Source organism: Ursus americanus, chromosome X (assembly GCF_024610735.1).
Source record: "Ursus americanus isolate L20-20 chromosome X, mUrsAme1.1.p, whole genome shotgun sequence".
Lineage (NCBI taxonomy): Eukaryota > Metazoa > Chordata > Mammalia > Carnivora > Ursidae > Ursus > Ursus americanus.
The window spans coordinates 101,396,881-101,418,417 of NC_142164.1; the positions used below are offsets into that span (position 1 = coordinate 101,396,881).

At 38.8% G+C, this 21,537-nt stretch overlaps 2 pseudogenes; both read right to left on the reverse strand.

The window, feature by feature from the left end:
- Window positions 1–3,868: 3,868 nt before the first annotated feature.
- On the reverse strand, window positions 3,869–9,819 carry LOC123796264 (Y-box-binding protein 1 pseudogene; annotated as a pseudogene).
- A 3,648-nt stretch (window positions 9,820–13,467) lies between these two features.
- On the reverse strand, window positions 13,468–13,773 carry LOC123796266 (small ubiquitin-related modifier 1 pseudogene; annotated as a pseudogene).
- Between the last annotated feature and the right edge of the window lie 7,764 nt (window positions 13,774–21,537).

A 21,537-nucleotide genomic window follows, 5' to 3' on the forward strand; every position in this document is an offset into this window, starting at 1 on the left:
TTTGGGAGGCGAGTGCCACAATGCCACAGGGCAGCGGAAAGTTATAAATGGTGACATGCAAATGAGTCAGGAAAGCACATACATTGGTGTTCTGCTGCCCCATTTGCTAATGGAAAATGCAACATCAGAAAGCATGCCTTTCATGGAGAATGACATATCTAGGACATTGGCTGGGATTTATAGTCAACCATCTTTCTGCTGCTTCATTGGCTTTTACAATTCATTTCAGTTCTCACTTAGAGGAAAAAATCCTGGTGCCTAGATGAGCATATATCCTCGTCATGCTTCTTTTGGCTGCTTCTTTTACTTGTGATTAATTTTTAAAATTCAGCTAATTTATTTATGTGATAGTTCCTGAGAATCATGACTTGGAAAATAATTTTGCCTTCATCAAGACTTGTCTCCATAACAATACTCTAACATGCTTTTGCTGAGCACTTGTTCTGCTCTTCATATTCCACCTTGATTTAAACATCCACTCTCTTGTTTTAATTAAAGAGTCCTGTTTCAGGCTTTTTATTGTCTAGCAAAAGGAAAAAAAGGATAAATATAAAAAAAGACATGCCTCAGGACTGATGTATAAAAGGTCTGGAAATCACAAATCATTTGGCGCTTCCTATATTAGAACATTAATTTTTAGGAAAATGTTTTATTCAGGTTTAATCAGAGCCTTGGAGATATCATCTGAACCTTTTGAGATTTTTGCAACCCTTATTTCTGACCCAGTTTTTTAAATTTTTCAGGTGTTAAGGAACTGCTACTTTCTGCATGTAATTGGGAAATCAAAACTATTTGGAATAGGTTATATCTTGTTACCTGTTTGACTGGTAGGTTTAAGCATTTTATTTTACTTTTACCTAAGATAATAATGATGCCACAAATTATATACCCTCGAACCAAATAATTGTACAAAGACTAATTTCACTTACAGAGGCTTTTTATGAAGCTCTAAGAACACGTAGTATGTGAATATAAATTAAATCGTTGTTGGTGTTGCTGTTACATTATATTTCTGAACATCGCATCTTAGTACGGTTTCAATAATTATTTAAAACTTTTTTTTTTTAAGATTTTTTTTATTTATTTGACAGAGACAGAGGCAGCGAGAGAGGGAACACAAGCAGGGGGAGTGGGAGAGGGAGAAGCAGGCCTCCCGCTGAGCAGGGAGCCCGATGCGGGGCTCAGTCCCAGAACGCGGGGATCATGACCTGAGCCGAAAGCAGACGCTTAACGACTGAGCCACCCAGGCGCCCCTATTTAAAACTTTTTAAATATTCTTGCTTCCCTGTAAACAAAATTGAACACACATGAAAAAGAATAAAATCATCCTTTTTTGATCCACATGATCTACAGTCATGTATAATAGCTAATAAGGAATTTTAAAATAATAAAAATCATAGGTACAATGTATTTTTTTAGGGTGCCAATTTCCATGTTAAAATTCAATGTTACAACAACCATATGAGTTTCAAACTACTAGAAGCTATAGATTATGAAATTGACGTTTAGTTTAAGTAAAACTTTCATGATCCATACCTAGTGAGTAGCAAGAGTGGAACCCAGACTCATGTCTTTTTGACTCCAGAGTCCACACACTTTAACCATTCTATTTCAAGGTCTCCATTTTTTTATTGGATAAAGAGGTCAGCCTGATTCAGTATTTTCAAAGGCTGACACCTGTATTGCTGAAGAAACATTGTCACAGTAGAACTAAAAATAGAATACTCATTATAGGCCTTTCTAACAGTGCTTCCCTTTTATAGATATTAGACCAGTGGTATAACTCTTACAAAGACAAATATTTCAAGACAGATGAGGGGGCTCCTGGGCATCTCAGTCTTTTGGGCATCTGCCTTCATCTTGGTTTGTGATCCCAGAGTCCTGGGATCGAGCCCCATGTTGGGCTCCCTGCTTAGCGAAGAGCCTGCTTCTCTGTCTCTCTCTCTCTCTCAAATAAATAAGTAAAATCTTTAAGGAAAAAAAAAAGATGAGAAAGAACCCAGGACTTAAGAATAGAATGGAACTTGACGTCAGTGACCAACGTTGGGTATAAGAGACCATTCCTAGCCTTCTAGAAGGAAACTTCCATTCTTAGTGTCCATTTGGCTCAACAAATACCTGGCCTCCTATTTCTGATGGCTTCTTACAAGACACACACCATCAGTAATTCTCCTTCTTTTGTACCTTTAATTATTCTCATATCACAGTCACTTTCACATAACTACAGTGAGCTCAAATATCCCTAAAACAGGAAATTTATTTTTGAGCCAGCACTACCATATATAATTTCCCCTTAAATATCACATTCTTGAAAATAGGAATCTATTCTTCCCACTCATGCCTTAGTCTTCTGTGATTAGGGGCCAATTCCCAGCACTTTAAATATGTTGTTAAATCTACCTAGAGGATATCTAACTCCCCATCCACTTCTATTCTCAGGTTGGAGCTTACCATCTAATTTATTAGTTATGTTCATAGCAATTTCAGATCATTGAGCATTGTAGTATAAACATTATTTAATGGAAAAGGAAAGCCGGATGCTTTAAAAAAAAATGTTTTAAGAATGTCAAATACAAATCCTTTTGTTTTGGGATGCCTGCCTGGCTCAGTCAATAGAACATGTGATGCTTGATCTCAGAGTTGAAGCCACGGGAGAAATCTTATCCTGTATTGACAAGCAAGGACAAGAAAGCTGTATATATTGAATGACTCTTAAGTTCTAGTACCAAGTCAGAAGATTATAGTGATTCTCTTAAGCTGCATTGCAGGTTGATGTTATGAGTTGAGCTGTAACCACTAAAGGGATATGTTGAAATCCTAACCACCACCACCCCCTTCTCCTTCGCCAACCTATGAAAGTGACCTTATTTGGAAATAGAGTCTTTGTAGATTTAATGCAATGAAGATGTTATTGTTAGAATGAGTCCTAATCCAGTATGACTAGTGTCCTTATAAAAAGAGAAAAACACCATATGAAGACAAAGATACACAGGGAGAATGCTATATGACCACAAAGGGAGAGATTGGAGTGGTGCATTTGCAAGCCAAGAAATTACCACTATTATATTTACCACCATTAGCTAGGAAGAGGAAGGAACGATTCTCCCCCAAAGGTTTCATTGGGAACACGGCCCTGCTGACAACTTTATTTTTTTTCTTTTCTTTTCTTTCTTCTCTTTTCTTTTCTCTTCCATCCCTTCCCTTTCTTTCTTAGTTTCTTTGTTTCATTCATTATTTTCACACCTTTAATAATGGGTACTTGCCATTTGTTGACTTTAAAAAAAAAATCAGTCTGTAAACTTTTATTACAAATTATAAAAGAGGTTCTTAAGCTTTCAACTTGACCAGATATGAAACAAATTAAAAACCTTTGAAGGTGTATCGAGAAAAACTAGGTTTCCCCCCAAAAAAACATGTTTGTTGTTCACAAAAAGGATGTCTTTATGTAAAAATGATTAAAAAAAACCCAACTCCCTGTTAGATAGATAATGCAGATAGTTCTAGTTGTTTGGTCAGTGGACAGAAAGCAAGCACATAAGGTTTTCAGCTGCAATCTTTAGTTAATTTCTAATTGCTGGAATTTCATATTCATTTCTTCTTGGTGGATGACTAAACGAGATGATGTTAGAGATGGTAAGTGGCATTTATTCAGTTCCCACCTCCTTAGCTTCCAGAACAGCAGGTGGATTGGATTATCTACTTGCCATCTTGTTGTTCATGGATTTCTGGGCATCTGTATGGGCAATTGACATTGCAGTGGTACCAGTGTGGAGGTGACTGACTGCTGACCTTGTGATTCCCTGATTTTCCTTATCTTCTTCATTGCTGCCCTCTCTAGACTATCTTTAGGGAGGAGGACCCAGTAGAATCACGGTCTATAACTCCCATATATAAGCTGTCTCACTGGTCTACCTTGTTGTCCCGTGCCATAGTTGTTGGCACGTTCCATCCCTTCTCCCTGCGCAGGAGGGTTGGAAAACCGTCATCACCGCCCTTAGGGTCTCCACATACAATAAGGTGGTAGCCGTCACCTGTTGTAGGGCTTGGGCTGTTAGTTCTGGCCTTGGAGAATACTCACTGACCCCTCATTCTTTTCCCTGCTCTCACTATTCTGCTAATTCTGCTTGTATTTGCCTGGAGGACCCCAGTGACTTGGATAGTTTCCCTAATGGTTAAGGTGTGTGGCATAGTAACTGTCTTCTGCTGGAGCTCCACCACGGTCTGTTCCACGTCCTGCCTATTCTCATTTACGGCAGTCTGGTGTACAAATACATCTTCCTTGGTGTCATTCTTCTTGATAAAACCATTGGTGTTTCTTACATTGAAACACTGTACTGTTCCCAAAACCGTTGGAAGTAGCTTTTCGACACTACCGGCAGGCACCACTGATGTGAGGCCAACCAGGGCCACTGCTCCCTGGTACTCAGCTTGGTGTCAACAGTTACGGTGGGGTCTGAGGGGAGGTGGTGTGGAGCGGCCGCTGTATCTGGCCTCATTGCTCATACTCATGGTGATGGTGCTTGGGGCCTACTTTGGCAGCTGATGTGGCGGCAGTGGTGGGGGACTGCTCAGGGCTCTCTTCGCTCTACTCTTCTCTCACTAAGTATGAAACTCCTGACACCTTTATTTCATTAAGGCTTCTAGCCTACAAAACTAGAAGGTACTACATTTCTATTATTTGAAGTCACCCAGTTTATGGTACTTTGTTATAGCAGCCCTGGGAACCTAATCCAGCTGATGACCTTGGCCTACGTTTGGTAAATGCCCTATGTGAAAGTCTGTTGGAACACCCACAAGGAAATGTACACCCGCTGGGGAGATGTAGAGCAGGCAGTAAGAAATACAAATTCAGTGTTTAGGGACAATGTCACGGTTAGAAATGTGGCTCTGGGAAACTTCAGTATATCAGGCGTAGTTGAAAACCTATGAGGAGGACATACATATTGCATTAATCAAGGTCTTTAGAGCTAGCCACTATAACAACAATAATCCAAAATTCTATGATAATATAATCACGTTTTTCTACTTACTTAACAGTTTAAATAGGTTTTCATCAAAAAGTCTTCCACATGGTGAGCCGGGAATCCACATCATTGCACCTTATGGCTCCCCTAACTTAAGGGACTCCTCAAATTCTTTACTGGATTCTTTGTATTCAGTAGTCCAATGAGCAGAGAGAGAGAGAGAGAGAGAGAGAGTAGGATAGTGTAAGATACTTTATGAACCAGGCCTAAGTTCCGTTAGCTAGAGCTCAGTCACTGTCCCCAAGCTTAATTACAGAGGAGTGTGGGAAATAACATCTCCCTCTTCGATCAGATGAACACCTCTTTAGATTTTATCACAGATGGGCACAGAAACAAATGTATTCAACATGGAAAATGATCTGCACATTTACGCAAGTGCAGACAGGATTCTAGTATGTTCAGAAGAGGGGGAGAGTAGGACCATTTTGGGCTACGATGAAATCAGAAAGCACGGTGCTGTTTGTGTGGAGTATTGAAGAAACTGTACAACTCGGCCAAACACTAGCAGGAGGGAAATGACTGAGAGGAAGAAAACTGAATGAGTAGAGCCACAGAGGGAATCGATCCTAGGATTTCTTCTGAAAATAGCATTGAGACAGTGTAGTTAAGGCACATAAACCAGAATCCAGTTAAAATCAAAAGGGGACATTTATATATCCCTAGTTAATGCCCAGATCAGTAGTAGGTTCACCCTTTCACTTTACCTTTGCCAAGTGGGTTTAAAATTCTGCAGACTCTAATTTATTGAAATTTACTACTGATGTGAGAATGACAGTTATTTCTTTCCACCTCTCAGTATGGGACCACAGTTTTATTAGAATGCTTGCCCTCTGAGCTCAGCAAGGAGCATGTTATAATTAGATGAGTATTACAATAGAGATTCTGTTAATGGGATTTTTGAGACATAGTAAAAAAGAAAACCTACAAGAGTATCTCCATTAGACTCTATATAAGTAAGGGAAACCTGTCTTAGGAGACACTAAAGAAATCAGCAGGAGTTAGTTAACTGAAGGTCAAACAAAATGACATGCTAAGCCTTGGGGGATACTGTTAAAATAATCATGGCAGGTAAGGGACTGAGTGACTGGAGGTTCCTGTGCATATTACTAAGATGAAAATGAAGATGGGAATTAAAACATCAGAAATGCCCTCTTTATTTTCGTATAAACTGGAATTCCACCTCTCAGTAAATAGTATTAACATATGTTTTTCTCTCCACTGAAAGTGTGAAATCACAGGGCACCCTTTAATGTACATGTTCCAGAAATAGTATTTTAAAAATGATTCTCACTTGAGCTCACGTAGCCTCTGCCTACTTTTTTAAGTGTACACATTTTTTCTGAATGTATAAAAAAATATGCTTGCTGTTGGAAAACTTAGAAAAGGAAGAAAACATAAGATAAAGCACATAAAATGCCACAATTCCAGAAAACTCACATTTTTGTTTTTCTATAAACTATTCATATATATCATATTAATGTATCCACTATGATAATTTATATCTGTTTTTTCTGTCCAGTAGTTTTCATTGAATATTTTGGATTGGTTGCTCCTTTTTTCCTCAGTGACTTCATTTGTTTCATTATCTTAGAAAAATCATGTGAAACAGCAAAAAATAATTACAGGAACTTCCATCCAATCTATCTGAATTTCCTCTAAGGGAAGTTAAGGAAAATTAAGTCAATTATTTTTTATTCATTCAGCACATGTCTGTACTATCCTTGTTCAGGTACAGAAACTAATATTCTCCAGGAAGAGAAAGCACACATAGGACGAGGGAGCGCTACATGGATTGAAGACTTCCTTCTCCATGGGCCTACCCTTCGGCATTGTAGGGATTCCTCTAAATACCCTTCACTTACAAGAGGGCAAGGTGAGAAAGGGCCAGGAATGAGCAGATATCCCTTGTTCACTGTGTAGATTTCTGCCTCCAAACCTAGACTAACTGGAATGAGACTCTGCTCATAAGTGCTGACCTTTCCAAATATTCGACTCCTGCCCTCAAGATTAAAAGGGTTCTATTTGGATTTGATCTTGCCCTAGCATTTATCTCTGAGTAACCACAGGCAATTGATCCTGGTATTCAAACCGATGTGACTTTAGGATTTCATGCTGTATGGTGTTTGTGATAATTTACAGCACCAGGGAAAAATGAAATAACAGAATTGCCACAACATCAACGTTGTGCTTTTTCCCATTTGACCTGGCAAGAAACTAGCAACTCAAACAGGAGAGGGGACAACTAGGTGTTAAAAAGGTGAGAAAACATTGTTCTAGTACAGGCATTTATCCCAATAATGGGGCGATTGTAGACTGCTTGTCATGTTTGACTATAGTCTAGATTCAGCAGTATTCTTTCCTCTACTCCTTTCAGAGTTGGATGTTATTTGTATAGGACTAATACATAAAAGACTAACAGACTGAAAACACATCTTTTTTTATTTTTTAATGCCTTTAGAGACCTAAAATAAAGTATGCATGAAACACAAATATTTCCATATTGCTATCTTGAACCATAAGCATGTATGAAAATTAGTCTTACTTTTAATAATCACTTGTTAATATGTCCCCAGGAAGTTTTACTTCCAGTGTTAGAAGTTGAGAAATGAGGGATGAATTTAGAAATTTTGCTGACCTAATTGTGAAGGGATTGACTCATACGTTTTCATAAATCCTGATTTGAGGGTTAAAAAGTTAATATGCTGGTTATGGTTGTGTCAAATATGATGATAAAATTTTTCTTATAAAAAGTGACTGATAACAACACACTTGGATATATACAGGATTAATAATTGAGAATTACTTACATGCATGATTTCCATACGTGACTCATGGCACGAAACTGTACCAGAGAATAGCATTACAGTTGATCAAGATTTGAAATATGGTTCCTGTCGGTTTGTAAATAGTCTTTGATCACAAATTATTTCAGTTGGCAAATATTAGAGTCCATTTTTCTTTTCTGCTTTATTTACATTTTTTTCACTAAAGTGCTTTGTGTTTGTTTTGATGCTGTTCTACTTATTTATTTGTAAACACACAAATGTACAGATTCTTTGATAGGAAAATCAATTGCTCCTCAAAAAGAGCATACCGAAGGGGAATCAAGATTTTGAGGAAGAAGAAAGGTGAAGATAATTAGACACTAAAAGGCAATGAACACAATCCTCATTTACCCCCATTTATTCTTTTGGTGTCCTGAGATCGTCCAGAACTAAATACCACCGCATGCTAGTCTTCATAATTTTTAGGGTTATACGTTATATAATTTTGATAGAAATTTTTAAAATATATCCTCTTCAGTAATAGCCATGACCATTTCTCCTCTGGTGGATTATTAAGTTTTCCATTGCAGAAGACAGAGTAAAACCAGGTAGATTTAAATGGGTATATAGAAAAAAAAATGTTTAAAAAAACGAGAAAGAAAGAAATGGCATAACATCTAGTAAAAACAAGTGATCATGGAATTCTGAGGCTCCACAGAAATCAGAAAAAGTGAATTTGCCAAGTAAGGCATGTTTCTCTGGTCTGTTGGTCTCATAATGACATTATATATACTTATAAGTGTTAATAAAAATGGAATCACTCTACCTGCATTCTTCTTAGTAGTGTTCTTACAAATTAGACCCTTTTCAAGTTTAATCACTTTAGGACATGGGCATCTTGTAGCTGTTTGTCCTTTTAGACCTTTAAAGAGTTTAGTCCTAAATAATGAGAAGTCCCAGATTTTCTGCAAACTTTTCTTGACTGTTTTTCCTCATCACTTTCTCAGCCTAAGTTTCCAAGCCCACATTTGAAATCCCTACCTCTAAAATATGTATTTATAATTTCATCACAATCATACCATTTTGAAAACAGCAGGATACTTCTGTCCCACTGAAAGCTTTGTATATTACAACTTATATCCCCATTATGGCCAGTATTAGAGATTTCATTAATTCTTTCAATTCCTGATCTTACACATGATGTCACATTTTCCAATTTTTAATTTTTGTTTTTGTTCACGAACTCATTTATTGTGTATTTTGGAATTGTTTCTGGTAGCACTAACTACAAAATGAACTATATGAGAACATGTTTCGCATTGTAAAAAGTCTTAAGAACAATTATGCAGAAGAGTAACCTGATTTTACAAAGCAAAGGATATATATATTTATAAAGCAAAGAACATATTTAACACATACATTTTAATAGATGTATCGAATACTACCCATATCCCGACATGGAAATCTTGATGGACTGCCCAGGGATGCTACTAAGTGTGTCTTAGAAAAAGGAGAGTGTTTCATAATTAATTTTATTTCCATCGACAGAACAAGTTTCAGCACTGGAGGCAAATCACCTTTACTATGTGTAAGAAAATGCTTTGTTTACTATTTTTCCACTGGCCCTTCCCCTGGCCTACAAATAACCTCATTGAATCTCCCATCTTTCTGCTTGTGTTCACTGATACATCCCTAGTGCTCAGAATAGTGCTGGGAAAATAGTAAGTGTTCTCTATACGTTTTTGAATGAAGTAACTAAAAGAAAATCTGAGTTAATCTGTCTAGATACCATCTAATTTATTTCCTTTTATTTCAAAACTGAACTGATAGTAAGAATATACTTGGTTCTCACTCTCCCTTTTTTCTTCATGTAAATTCACTTGTAAGCCCACCAAAAGCAATCGTCTCTGTGTACCATTCAAATAAAACTTTTCTTGATGTCCCCATGCAAGGACCAATTCCAGAACTGTGTTTTCTCTAATGTTCCAGATGGACTTCCTCATGGCATTTGACTCTTCGGCTTCCTTCATTCTTGAAACTCCTCCCAGCATTTTATAGTGAGAAAAGATCTTACTTTCTCTCCTCCCCCTTCGCTCATTATAGTCCCATATTGACTGATGCCTTCTGAGCATGGGTTTAATGACTAGTTTAGGAAGTGGTTAAAAGCATTATACTGGAATCTGATGGCTCAGTACAAATTCTGACTTCTGAGCACGTTCCTAAATTTTGCTTGTGCTTACCACAGACAGGACTTCCCACTACTTCCCACTGACTCTAGCCCTCGTTGGTTCATATCTAGAGTTTTGCAGGTGTGGTTCTGATTTTGTAGCACTGGGTCAGATGTTGGTAGAGGCCCGAACAGAACACGTATCAAATAACAGCGTCTTTTCTAAAATTATTTCACTTTCTTTTTCAAGCACTTGTGAAGTAAATATTCTTTTTTCATCTCAATAGCAGTATCTGAAGCTCAGATGAGCCAACTACCTTGACCCAGTAAATGACATAGCTGACTTCGCCATCAGTATCTGGTTATTCACACTTTGTTTCTTGAGCGCTCAGCAGTTAAGCCCTTTTGGAGGGAAAAGGCTAAAGGACTCTTTGAGGGAGTTTCCTTGGGAAAACTGAAGTTATAAATATGCCGTGAAGGGCCATTGGTATTGGCATCTTACAAACTTTATGGTATCTCAAGAAGATTATGTAGCTGGATTAGATAATGAGATTGTAAATGTCTCTCAGCTAAATTAGGCTTTATCTAAACCAGGTCATTGCACGCCAGCTCTTTAAAGCCTCTGGATCGCATAAATATACAATGAATATGACGGAAGTCCTTGCTAAATTTAATCAAGAACATTCTGTACAAGGGACTATCCTTTATGCAGTAGTACGCAGTAATGACTGGCTTGCATAGGTATATTTATCCTGGTATAGACAGTGAGGTATTGACGTCTAACTGCTGTATTTCTTGAGCTTTAAAACAAGCAGACAAGAAGCAATCCAAACAGTTTATTTCCATGTCACTGAGTAAAGTAACATCAGATCCTAAAATGTAGTCCTTGCCCACTTTCAGGTGATATGACCCAATCTAGGAAGTGACCATGAAGCCTTTAGATGTGATTTAATATGAATTGTGGCCCTACTTCATAAAATAGCATTTCATGATATTACTTTGTGATTAGACTACTGCAGGCTTTTTTTCAAGTAATTTTTTTAATAGTTAAAATGAACTATTTCCAGGCTCTTCTCCATGCAAAGCAGGAGAAATATAAAGGCTCTTTTTGATCTGGCGTCTTGTATTAATTTAAATTGAATCTTCACTATTTGAATTTATTGCAGCAGATGTCCTCAGCTACCCAATTATTTTAGCACAATTTGGCACATATATAATTTTAAAAGATCTTGTATCTAGGCGAAGCATTTAATTTCCTACCAAATTAATCCCTTTGGAACATTACGTTGGATGCCATGGTGATTTAAAAAAAAAGACTCTTTCATAACAGTAAGTTGCTCCAGTAAATACCCAGTATTCTGCACAAATGGAAGATCTGCATTTATTTCCTCTGTTATATATGGTGCACGTTTTCTTATTACTAATAACAATGTATGCTGTGCCCTTTCCTTTCTAATTCTGGGTTTTTCTGTTTTCCTGTTTGAAGGAGATGACATGTTTTTCTTGACCCTTAAAGGGCAATAATGTGGATTAAACCAGAATTCTTCAACAATGTGGTCAGGAACAGGAATGATAATGTTTAAAATTTTGTTTAGCTAAATGACATATACCTCAGTATGCATTTTTAGTAATTAATTAGAATAAGTTAATGTGTCCCAGTTACTGTTGCCGTGTAACAAATCATTCTAAAACGTTTTAGAGTAACGCAACCATTTTATAATGTGTACAGATTCTGTGGATTAGATACTTAGATATGGCATAGCACAGATGGTTTGACTGTGATCCATGATGTCTGGGCCTTCAGCTGGCAAGACTCAAAGACTAGAGATGACTTAATGGCTGAGAGCTATGAAAATCTGGAATTCTTTCACATACATGTGTGGCACATAGTCTGGTATTATTAAAGGTCTGGAAATTCAACTGGGAATGTTGGCTGAAACACCTGTATACAGCCTTTCCTGGTATTTTTGGTTTTAATTCCGTGGTGGCTAGTTTTCTGAGGTAAAACGTCTTAGAGGAAAGCATGCCAAAATCAAGCATTCCAGGAGCACCAGGTAACAGAGCCTCAGAATTCACCTGGCATCATCCCCTCCAAATAGCTAAAAGCCCATCCCAGAAGTCAGTCTAGATTCAAGGAGAAAAGACACAGAACCTACCACTTAATTACAGAAGTTGAAATGTTCTGTGGATATATTTTAAGACCATAACAAATGTCTCATCTAAGAGAGTGATATATGACAGGTAATTTTTCCCTGTATGCTTCAGATTGTTGTAGACTATATATAACATGACACATCCCTCAACTCTTAGGAAATGCACTGAAGTTCAGGTAGAGAGCTTGACAAAGTATTCACCATCTATGTTATGCTTGACTTTGTTATTTTTTGGTTTTTGCTTTAATATTTTGTTTATCATAATGTAGCTGGTATAGACAGTGTTCACTTAAAACCCACATCCCAGGGGTGTCTGGGTGGCTCAGTCGGTTAAGCGTCTCCTTTTGGCTCAGGTCATGATCTCAGGGTCCTGGGATGGAGCCCCTTGCCATCATTATCGTCGTCGTCATCTTCATTGGGCTCCCTGTTCAGCAGGGAGTCTGCTTCTCCCTCTCCCTCCACCCCCCTCCCTCTGCCATCCTCCCTCTGCCCCTCTTCCTCCGCCCTCCTCCCTCTGCCCCTCTTCCTCCGCCCTCCTCCCTCTGCCCCTCTTCCTCTGCCCTCCTCCCTCTGCCCCTCTCCTGTGCCCCTCCCCCCTACTCATATTCACACTCTCGAATAAATAAAAGCTAAAAAAAAAAAAAACAAAAAAAAAAACCCATACCCCAGGCCGAAAAGTACACATAAAATAAAAAAGAGCAGTGTTCTGTTGAATACACTTCTGCATGAATAACTTTATTAACTGCTAATGGACATTAGGGCTTTCCTGGAATCTTCTGATGAGTCTTTTATCTTAAAATGCTTTCTCCTTAGTGAAGCCATCTTTGAGGTTAGTCATTACTCTCACCATCGCTGTTATTTCAGCTCCAGCCTGATAGTTCTCTTCTTTTGGTGCAGACACTCAAATTCTAAATGTAGCTTCAAGTTGAGGAAAGATCATTTTCCACAGTTCAGTTCTCTGAAAAACTTCCATCTCCCACAGAAAGTCATAGTCCAGGAATGAAGCAGTCACATGCTAGAACATCAGTGCCCATTGAGAAGTCATTTTGAACACTAGCATTGGTTGATCTTTTTTATCACAAGCCTGAAAATGCACAGTCCGGGCCTCTCTGCGCACACATGTAATTTTTTAAAAGTTGAGGACAATATATGAAGGAGGCTGAGGTTTGATCACAAGATGAGCACAATGAAAATAAGTGATAATGAATAACGGGCACTAGAATTCAAATTATCAGATACTTTAAAGAGATGTGGTGCGCACAGTTTTCACCAATTCCGTTTTGAACACCACATTACAAAATAACTATTTTTAAGAATAAAAAGGATTGAGGGTAAAGGAAAAAAGATGAAAGGAATACCTAAATCATTGGATGACCGCCGGTTTGTTCCTGATAAACTTCAATCACATCATCTTCCTCCATTCCCAGTTCTTTGGCGGTGTGATTGTCAGCAATTCTCTGACCATCAAACAGAAATCGAAGTGAATTCGCTGGAACTCCCTGCCTTTGAGAGTAGGATTCTTTGAGTTTCTTCAGATGGGTTGTCATTTTCACTTTGAAGTGTACCTCACTGCTATCCTGTCCAATGACTTTGAGTTTAATGTAGTCTTCTGCCTTCTTATCGCCCACATCCTCATTGGAAGGTGTTTCCTCCTCGCCATCCATGGTGACAGCGGCTTCACTCAGGGTCTCCACAGGGAAGTGGCAGTGGCAGCCTCGGGCAGGCAGAACCTCACTCTGGGGGTCTACAGATCCCTTTGGCACGATGCTGGGACTGGGTTGCTATGCTCAGCTTTGAATTCTGCTTTGGAATTCTTGATGACATGTCATAAATTTTCTTTATGATCCTTAGGGTTCTACTGACCCAAGTATGTCATTCGAGTTGTTTAATCGCTACAACTCAAGAGCAAGCTTACAATAAATAATAAGAAAGGGATAAAAGGGAAGCATGTAAATCAGCAATATTAATGAACATCTCTTAGTTGTCTGTTTGTGTTCCCCAAAAATTAGACAGCAAGGAAAGGACTTTGGAGCATGTAGTTTATTTGAGAGGTGATCCCAGGAAGCCTAAGTAAGAAAGGAAAGTGAGACAAGCCAACAGAGTATTTTAATGGCTAGGTGTTTGCTGTGTTCAACTGGGGCTCAAGGTGCTGAGGACCATCTGAGATAACACAGTAAACATGCCTCAGAATCACTGTCTAGGTGAATAAGAAGCAGGAACATTTTACCACCATCAACCATACCATAGAGATTTGGGACCAGGTGTATCAGGGATTCCACAGTTACCCATTGTTTTTGTTTATGGTAAGCATTATCCCCTGCTGCCTAGAAAACTCTTAGAGAAGATCTGCCTGCCACTCAAGCCCTTGAGGGAGGAGCTGTCAGAGGGTGTGGGAATCATCTACCAGAGATGCCAGCTGACTCATTTGGGGCAAGGGGATATGGGATTGGAGTATCAACATCTCCTCCATCTTGTTTGGGTTGTTTTGCGGTAATTATGATTTTATAAATGTATTACATTTACATAGATTAACAAAAGCAAATTATCTGAAATGCTTACAAAAACCGAAAGCGTAGCTGCTCGTTCTGCCTTTTCCCTGTCTTTACACCTTGTGCTTCTAGAGGCCGTCCTTTACAATCCGTAACATTCTCTTATTTACCTCCATATTTCTAAATATGCGTGTCGTGATTTATCCATCTTATAACTCTGTATCACTTTCCAGTTATGGCCATTGGGAATTTCATTTTTTTAAAGGATTTTATTTATTTATTTATTTATTTATTTATTTATTCATTCATTCATTCATTCTAGAGAGAGAGGGATAGAGAGAGATAGCACGCATGCATGGAGGAAAGAGGCAGAGGGAGAAACAGGGTCCGCACTGAGCAGGGAGCCTGACATGGGGCCTCATCCCCAGGCTCCCAGGATCATGACCTGAGCTAAAGCCAGATGCTGAACCGACTAAGCCACCCAGGAGCCCCTGCTGTTGAGAATTTAATGTTTCACATTATCTCACTTCTCTCCAATTTTCCCTCCCTTTCTTTTTCCAATTTCATTATATTACAATTTTGGGGTAACTCAATTTTCATGGTATTTTGACATTATAAAAATTTTCCATTACTAAGACAAATAATATATAATGGTAACAGATCCTTGCTTGTAAAACTTCAGATTTTCCTGAGGAACAGTATTTTCATTTTTTATTTGCTTTTTTTAATGTACCCACTGGTAATACTTTCCACATGCTCTGTATTCTCTGTAAAATGTATTTTAGCAGTGTTGTTCATGCACCATTTCTGTTTTCTTTACGGAGTCATCTTCATTGGTGACCCCTCTACAGTTTAATCACAACTAGCATACTGTGTAACAGTCGTCCTGAGATTTCCCTTTACCTTTATTCTAGAACTTCTTTTTGCTTTTCATCTTAGATGATTTGCTTCTCGGCTCCCAGAAGTCATGTCTTCTCTCTTGGTGTGTTACCTTCCTTTAGTAGATTACATTCCCCGTTAAGTTCCTGAGAGTTTCCATGGAAGGGAAATTGTTTTGAGGGTGAATTATTTCTGTAAGTGTGAAAATGTCTTTATTTTACCTTGATGTTTGTTTGCCATTTTAATGTCATTGTAACATTCTAGTTTGAATGTCATTTTTTTTTCAGAATTCTCAAAGCATGTCCAAGTTGTCTTTTAGTTTCCAGATGTTAGTACTGGGAATTTCTGTGCCATGATAATCTCCATCCATTTGTAGTTTACCTGTTCTATGTGCTGTTGCTCTTGGCTTAATTTTAGTTTTCTTCTTGAAAGCGTTTGCTTTTTTCCTTTCTCCTTTGTGTATTAATATCCTGTAGATATTTCTGCCTCTACTTTCTGGCTAACATGGTGTTTGTCTCTCTCAGTGGTGTTTTTCTTTTGCACTTTTTTTTTTTAAAGAACTTTTACAAGCCACTAATGAACTTTCTGGTTTGACCCTTTGATAATGTTACCAGTTCTCTCCTACTTAATACCTCTTTGCCTTCTTTCTACTTTGGGGGAGATTTTATTGACTTTATTTTATTGCATTTCTATTTTGATGCTGTAATTTTTGATTTCCAAGACATCTTTTTTCTTCATATCCCTCTTCATGCACATTCTTTTCTGGTTCCGTGTACACAGTGCCTCCAGTGAATGTTAGTTCATCAACATTTGCTCTGATTTCTCTGAAGATATTAACTATATTTATTAGAGGTTTCTTCCTTTTCCTGCATTATCTTGTTTCCTACATCATTTTTATCTACTTTGAGTTTACTTTCGTCTCTTTCATGTTGGAAGCTTTCTTCAAGTATTTGTTATCTTTTTTTCTGTCTATTCATAGAAAGAATGAGGCTTACCTTCTTTGCATACTGAAGAGTAGCATTGTACATAGAAATGGCCGATGGTAGGTTAGAGATAGAGGAATGGTATTGTCCTCTTTGACTGCTAAATGGCACAGAAGATCTTCTCACATTAGGATTTGTGATGAAACTTCTGTAGGTCCTTGAGCTCTTTGATATTTAACACATAAGTTTAGATTTTAGTACATTTTACTTCCAAGTGGATGTCTCATAGCATTAATCATTTCTTGAAAGGTAGCATCCTCTCAAAAGATTAACTGGCCTTGAGGTATAAGATGCTAGAGATACACCTCAGCTGTTAAAATGGCAGTTGTCTTTATTTGAGTGACACATTGGTGTAGAGTTACTGAAAATAACAGAAATCTAAAGATTCATTCTAATATTGAAGCAGGGAAAAATTGGTTTAACATAATTTAAAATGTTTATTAGGTCCTCTGGCACTTCTGCTTTTAAGATGAAGTCAAAGACAGAATTTATTCTTTTACCAGAAACAATTCAGAGGCAGTTTTTTTTTTTTTAATGGTTTTGAAGACATAGGATACCAGGCAGTGAATTACATTGATTTCTGAGAAGTAGCCTACAAGCAAGGTGAGCGCTGTGATTATCCCAGGTTATTGCATCGAGAGACTGTCCAAACCATGGTGCAGGGAGGGGAACCCAGGTAGAACTTGCTAGACTTCTTGTATTTTGGAGACGGAAGTATGAGTCTAGAGAGAGCAAGGTAGCTGGGGTTTGCAGGATGGACTAATGGAGATGAAGTAGAAAGAATCTTCAGGGGGCCCCCCTCAATTGGTCCTCAAGAGTACTGATTGCTACCTGCATGTGAGGAAACTACCCCAGGCCATGGGAAAAACCACCAGAGAGGATTGCAGGGAACAGTGCTCAGATCTCTTCCGGGTTCAGGAACAGTGTTGCTTCCCATCCACCAGGCTGGGAAAACATAATTCATAAGTGATTTGAATTTCACATATTCCCGGTAATTTCCAGCTTCTGATTACACTTAAGATTCTAGGTTTAGATCAGATTAGATACGTGACGAAGAAGAGGAAAAAAAAAAGTTTTTGGTTTTGTTTTGTTGTTATTGTTGTTGTTGTTGTTTTAAACTAAAAGCTTTTTTTGTTTAATTATTAGCACCAGTGGCCTCCAAACATTTCCCGGGGAAGTAAGGCATCTTTTCGGTAGGGAGATAATGGTGTGGTGCGCAGCCCCTAAAGTGGCGCCTGTCTCCTCATATCCTCTTCCTGTGTAATCCTTTCATCTTGTGTAGCCTGTACCTCGTGACTTCTAACAATAAAATAAAATAATAGAATACAGCACAGGAGCTGAGATATAACTTCCGAGATTAGGTTACAAAGGGCGCTGGCTTCCGTCTCACTAGCAGGTGTTCTTGTGCTTTCTTGCTCTGCTGTAGCCAGGGGCTATGCTGGGAGGTGCCTTATGGAGGGGCCCGCCTGTTAAAGAACCGAGGGGGGTCACGGGTCAACAGCCAGAGAGGAACTGATTGCTCACAACAACAGAGCGAGCGAGCTTAGAAAGAGATCTTTCCCTATTCGAGCCGGGAGATGATGTTGACACTTTGCAGCCTGTGACATCCCCTGAGCCAAGTCATCTAGCTAAGCTGTGCCTGGATTCCTGTTCCACAGAAATCGTGAGATCCTAAGTGTTGGGGCAATTTTGGGTGCTGTAATAGATAACGAATTTATTAAGAGAGAGCTAAGATTTGCTGAAGGTGGCATCTGTGAGTGGAATAAGGCGCCAAAATACCACAGACCGAAGAAATTGGTAACATTAGGTTGCAACGTGGCAAGCTTCTTTCGGAGTGAGGCTTCAGAGGTTTCTGATAGTTCCCATTCCACTGGTTGTTGGCATCTGCCATAAACTATCATCCCTGAGTTCCTATGCATTATAAAATACCAGTGTCAAAACCAATTTTCTCAAGTCTTTCTCTAAAACCACTCTGTGGAAACCAAGAACAAAAGCAGCGGCTGATCTATCGACACAGCATGTAGCAATCAGAAATTGCTTGTTTCATTTTTACCAAATTCTACACATAACGCAAGAGACAGCAGGTAGTGTCCTACCTTTCCAAAAATGCCTATGGCTCTTAATGAAAATAAAATCATCCCTATCTTCTGGCTGAAAAGACAGAAACTCCACCTTCACACATGGGGACGTAACGTTGTCTGACATAACACATGTGCACACACACCTGGTTGATACCTGTCCCTGTGGTGGGTTGCTCATGTGTGTCTATGTATTCATTTGTTTGCATAAATGGGGAGGAGTAAGTGAAGGACATTTACCAGACTGCAAGTGTGTCTTCCTCAGGAAAGGGGGACAGGGAGGGAGAGACACACATTATTAAATCTTCCTATTTCCATCTCCTTTCTAAAAAGTATTACTGTTTTTATTACGTGAAATAATAAAGATATATTTAATGCCTATAAAGATTAAATTACTGTGACTCTGCATTATTTTGGAGGACTTTGCTGATACTTGTTTTTGATGTGGCCTTTAACCATCCTAACGCCTTAGGCACATTCAACAGAGACATGTGGTAGACAAGGAAAGCAGGAGGCTTGGGGTGGGCTTCTACGCAGGGTGGGTAAGCAGCAGAAGCAGCGTTGTGGAGGGGCTTTATTTTTGTTGAAAGATCTGACATCATCCCCCCCTTACACCATTTTGAGAAGGTGTAAAAAAATGATTAGAGGAGTCAATGAACACAATGATAATGAATCTGAGATGATATATTCTCAGGTTAGTTAAATTTATTCGCTGAGGTAAGAAGTTATTTTGACTTTTTTTTTTTAAACTTCCTGTTTTTTTAATGAGGGTTGTGATCTGTGGCATTACATAAAAGCCATGCAATTGAAGTATTAGCAGAAGTTGCACTGGGTATTGAGTTCTAATATAGAATATAACAGCCTGAAAGGGAATATTTAGGCAGTGAGCATCTTAGTGCTAAGTAACTATGGTATTTTATTCAATTTTAAGTCACTTCAGTGGAGTGTAATGAAACCCAAATAAGAGGTCTAAAATCCTGCATATTTTTCTTAAGCATTTTGATCCTAAGGTGTTGGGGGATTTGGGGAGGGGGTACTTTTTTTTTAGTCTCTTCATTTGTTTTGTTTTTTCTACTACTAAGTGATTGAAATGGTTATTTTTAATGAACGTTATCATTTAGTAATTAGTTTCAAAAATATGATTTATTTAGTGAGAAAACATCTCATGGTGCTGTGTGTAGAGTGTCTTAAGAATTTTCTTAGTGATTTTCTAGAGCATAAGTCTATTTTCATTTCATCTTGTGATGATTCTGAGAGTTCTTTTGGTAAACAAGTAATATGTTTAAAAGCTGTGACAAGATTTCTGGGATTTGAGAAATATTTGGATTTTTCAGTTAGCCTTTGGTCTTATTAACTGTATTTAATAATTTATTATCTATTGTGATATAGTAAAACCTCCAAACGTAATGGTTTTAAATAACAAACATTTATCACCTCAGAGTTTCTGATGCTCAACAGTTTCAGAGCAAGTTTGCCCTGTGGTTCTGGCTCTGAGTCCCTTATGAGGTCGGCATGAAGCTGTTGGCTGAGGCTGTAGTCACCTTGCCTTGACCGGGGCTAGAGCGTCTGCTCCCAGGGTCACTCAGTTGTCAGGAAGCCTCAGTTTCTCCAAGTGCAAGCCTTTCCTTAGGATTCCTCACGATGTGGCACCTGCCTTCCTCCTAGAGAAAGTAATCCCAAAAAGACGGAGAGCAAGCAGGAAGCCACAGTACCCATTATGACCTCTAGCTTCCAAAGGTGCACACTGTCACTTTCGTTTTATTCTGTTTGTTACGCAGGCCAACCCTGAAACTATGTGAAGGGGGCCTACACATGGATGTGAATAGATGGGGGCCCCTGGGGACAGTCTTGGAGGCAGGTGACCATACAGAGTGTATAAGTCAAGGTGTGATCAGACACACAGACCCACTAGGAGTGATAGAGAATATGGGATCCAGTCTCATACTACATGTTACGTCAGTGTGGAGGTTGGTTGGACATGTTTCTCTAAGGCTCCTGCTTCTTTATCTGGTGCCTGAACTTAGCAAGGGGGAGAGAACAAGGCAAACTGGAATTTACAAGGACAGACCGCGCACGGTAAACGTTTATGGACAACCTGGAGAAGATGAAGACACACTAGAATACAGGCTTGTGTTTTATCAGCTCCATCTCTGGTCATGTGGGTGGCTGTCGGATCAGCTGGGCCCCTTCGCCCTAGAGCTGTTCCACAACCTGGCTTAGGATCTAGTGAAGGACCTGGCAATTTAAAACTTGCATGCCTGGCTGCCACCACACCTGCCGTGGTAAACCAGTACCTCGACGACAACCTATGTAAGTGGCAAGAGGCCCTGCCTTTCATCATCCTTCAGAGCATTCGGATGTCTGTGCCTTCACTCTGCCTTCTAGATAATGCTCACATTCTCACTGAGTCCAGCACCAGAATGGAAGTACGTAACAAAGGGAATTCGTAGAATATAGTTTGAGTTAACCTAGAGTAATACTGTACAAAGCCATTCCAGAGAGAAAAAAAATAAAAAGGGACCAGACCAAGAACATGGCTGGTTTACCTGAGCATATTTTTTAAAAGAAGCTTTTATAAAAACATTTCAGCAAATGTTACTGAAAATATCAATAGTGGATAACACTGTATTGTGTAGCTGAAATTTGCAGAGGTTAGGAGTCAAAAGTTCTCACCAAAAAAATTTTCAAAAGATATATATAAGACATAATGGTTATATTAATGACCTAGAAGTGACGGAGCCATTCTCACAGTAAACATATATTAAATCGTTGTGATGTACATCTTAAATATCTCATAAGCTGAAGGACAAGGAGAACATACGTTGGGCTTGTGCATCCAGTGGTAGGCTCGGTATTGTGTGCTCCCTCTCCGTGGTGGTGGCAGGTAAGGGGAAGAACTGCGGTGGATGTTACAGGCGTGGGTGGAGGAATCATGGGAAACAATGGAGTGAGAGAGGAAAGGGGAACCGAATGTGCTCAAAGGAGTAGCAGAGGTTTCA